Source organism: Pan paniscus, chromosome 15 (assembly GCF_029289425.2).
Source record: "Pan paniscus chromosome 15, NHGRI_mPanPan1-v2.0_pri, whole genome shotgun sequence".
In the NCBI taxonomy this organism is placed as follows: Eukaryota; Metazoa; Chordata; class Mammalia; order Primates; family Hominidae; genus Pan; species Pan paniscus.
Genome location: NC_073264.2, coordinates 25,150,296 through 25,153,367, shown reverse-complemented (window position 1 = coordinate 25,153,367; position 3,072 = coordinate 25,150,296). Strand labels below are relative to the sequence as shown.

The 3,072-nt window shown below is 42.0% G+C and overlaps 1 pseudogene; it reads right to left on the bottom strand.

Moving 5' to 3' along the window:
• Window positions 1–329: 329 nt before the first annotated feature.
• Window positions 330–2,410, bottom strand: LOC100969453 (bromodomain-containing protein 7-like; annotated as a pseudogene).
• Between the last annotated feature and the right edge of the window lie 662 nt (window positions 2,411–3,072).

Below are 3,072 nucleotides of genomic sequence, written 5' to 3'. Positions count from 1 at the left end.
TTTTCACTTTTAGAAACTCCTATTTGGAAATTGGATCTCCAAATTTAACAACTTCTCTTGAATTATTTTCTTGTTTTTAAAATTTCTTTTCCATACTGAATACTGTAATTATGGATAAAGAGGAGAGAGAGGGTGAACATATCTTTTTTTGAGTCCCAGGTCCAGCTTTATTACCCAATACAAGTCAAAACTCTGGAACATTAAAATTCATTATTCCAAAGTTTAATTAAAAACATAATTTACAAATATTTAATATCTTCTGAAAAGCGTTTCCAAGTTAAGAATGAAATATGATATGTACACAATATATAATCAAATACCAGTTGGCTTCAAATCCCATCAAGTCCACACTCAGCAACATCAATCTTTTTAGGTTCTTCAAAATCTTCTGTTAAATCTACGAAGTTGTTTTCTACGATAAGGCAAAGAATGGAAACCCTATTGCTTTTTGAACTCCATACATGCTTACAATATCACGTGGAGTTACATGCTGTGCACATTTTTTAAGATTATTGGTCACTTGTTCAGAAAGACGCATTTCTCCATATGAGGGACCCAAGAGACAGATCATATTGGGAGGGTGTCTGATGCTCAAAAGCTCATTCTGGGCTTCCTGGAGCTCCTTGAACAATTTGGTGGTCTTGTCAAGTTTCTTTTGAACATGACAGCTTTTTCAGAGTTCAAAACTTCAACTGGAGTGCCAAAGTTTGTTACTGCTTTCAGTGCTATGAGCCTGTCCTGAGTATTGGAGTCCAAACGCACTGCTGGCTCTATTTCTGTAATCTCCATTTCATTTGCTGTGACAAGTATCCTAGTACGACCTTCATCTTCAGGCGATGACATCTCCAGCTCTTGTAGGGTCCTGGAATATTCTCCTCTTGTTAAAACATTCAGTAAACTATATGACATAACATATGGATAATCTTGGCATGTGGTCAAAACCTTAGGGATGCTGAAAGCACCTGGAAGATCAGCCTTCCCCATAGTTTGAATAGGTTAAATCAGAATCATCCTTGCTGACATTTGCAAATGTGGAGTCATAATGTGGTGCACAAGAACTGTAGGGTTCATAGTTCAAATACAACACGAGAGTTACTTTGTTTCATTTATCCTCTTTGAACCCCTGCAAAGTATTCACTCCTGACAGAAGTCTTCCAGTTGTCATTCCCAGTCTCACAGGGCAATCGCCTGACTCTTACAATGGGACCCACAGGATGGGGAAGTCCCAAGGTGGTTGTTCCACCTGGTTTTCTTCTTTCAAATTTGCACTATTAACAAGCCACCTGGTCAGCTTTCCTCAGATTCCTTAACGATGCGGTCAACCTGGCTCTGCTCTCTCTCTAAATTATTGCTTTTAAACTCATTTTCAGGCATAACTTTGTCTTTCTATTGTCTTTGCTGGGACTTTTGAAGGCTTGTGCTTCAGCATCTCCAGCTTTCTTGGCCAGCAGCTTCTGTCCACCCCACTCTGCGAGTGTCTGTTCTCTTTCTGCTTTCAAGTTTTTTTTGTTGTTGCTCTTGTTTTTTGTTTTTTGTTTTTGTTTTTGTTTTTGTTTTTTTGCAAGTCTGCCATAAAGTCTATGCCCTGCTTCCGAATTCAGGCTCTGAATTCTTTGCTGGCTAAGAATGTTCATCCCTGAGTGCAGTAACTTTTTGGCAGCTTTATAATAAATGGCCTCTGGTTTGTTGTAAAGCATGGCATTAGTACACATTAGTTTGAAGTTATCCTTTAGTTCTTCTATGTGCTGGTAGTCATTGTTGTTGATCTTTTCTTTCATGGTATTAAAATCCATTGGGTGTTTAATGATCATGAAGCAGCCAGGAGCAATAAAATCAGTCACAGGAAATGAAAAGAAAGCCCATGGGTCTTTTCTCTGCAATTGTCTCATCAGTTGACTCAAAGCGTCTTGAAGAGGTGTCTGTTCTACTTCTTGCTTGGCGGAAGAGCTTGTGAGAGGCTTCTCGGCAGGCAGGTCTAATCTCACAGGGAAGTGACACTGGAGCTCTTCCTCTGCCTCCTCTCCACACTGCCTCGAGCTCACTTTCTTTCATCCTCCTTTACTCCTCTCTGTTTTCTCCCCTTTCTTTCCCCCAGAACCTGCCTCGGTGCCAGTTGATATTCATTAAAATAAGCCTGAGTTTATTTTTTAAGAAGCCCAAGCGTTTGGAGACCTGGGTGACTTGGTTCCCTCCTGCTTTGAGGACCAGCTTCAAGGGCTTCTCTACATACTCCTCGTACAGGTGCTTGTCTGACCTAGACTTTTTGCCATGTTCCACTAGGTCCCAGTGCCCGACCCCCTCGCCAGGTCCTGGCCCTGCAACACTGCTTTCCGGGCCAGGCGAGCAGATGGCTGCAGCAGGGCCTGAGAGACCCCAGGCCATCAGGCAGTGAGGCATGCTGGAGATTGCTTTAAATATAAAGGAGCCACACAGAACAACAGTTATCTAACAGGGAGGCCTTATTTTAGTGAATATCAATTGGTATTTGTTTGGCTGAATCTGAAATGACATGATAGCTGGACTATTTTATTCTTTATACAAGCAGAGCAAAGAATTTGGAGATTCTTCCTTTTGGTAAAGGTTGTGAGCGGCTATTGCTAAATGTAAAGTAGGTGGAATATGTAATGGATCTCACTTCTCTTCAGTCTTTGAAAAATTCTTCATATAACCTGCAGAATAGGTCAGATGCAATAAGACAAGATTTGGCGAGTTCTTGACATGAGGAGAGCACCCAAATAGGACTCTGGAAGTTTGGTTCTGTGTGTGAGATCAACTATGCAAAGAACATGGCACACACAGGTGTGCATCAGGCATGGTTTACAACTGGCCTTTCCGGGAAGAGGGAGGAGTTCATCACTGGGGATTATCTTGGTCATTTTCAGGACCAGGGATTCCCTGGGGCAAGGGATTGTGACCTAGGATATCTGATGGGAAGAAGGATCTTATCTACCTGCTTGGGGTTTAGGGGAAGCCCTAGATTTAGATCCTGGACCAGTGATCTCTGTTGAACCTAGGGTTGGGAACCCACAGAGATCCAGGCTGATGGACTGGGCCAATCTGAGGGGAAGAAGG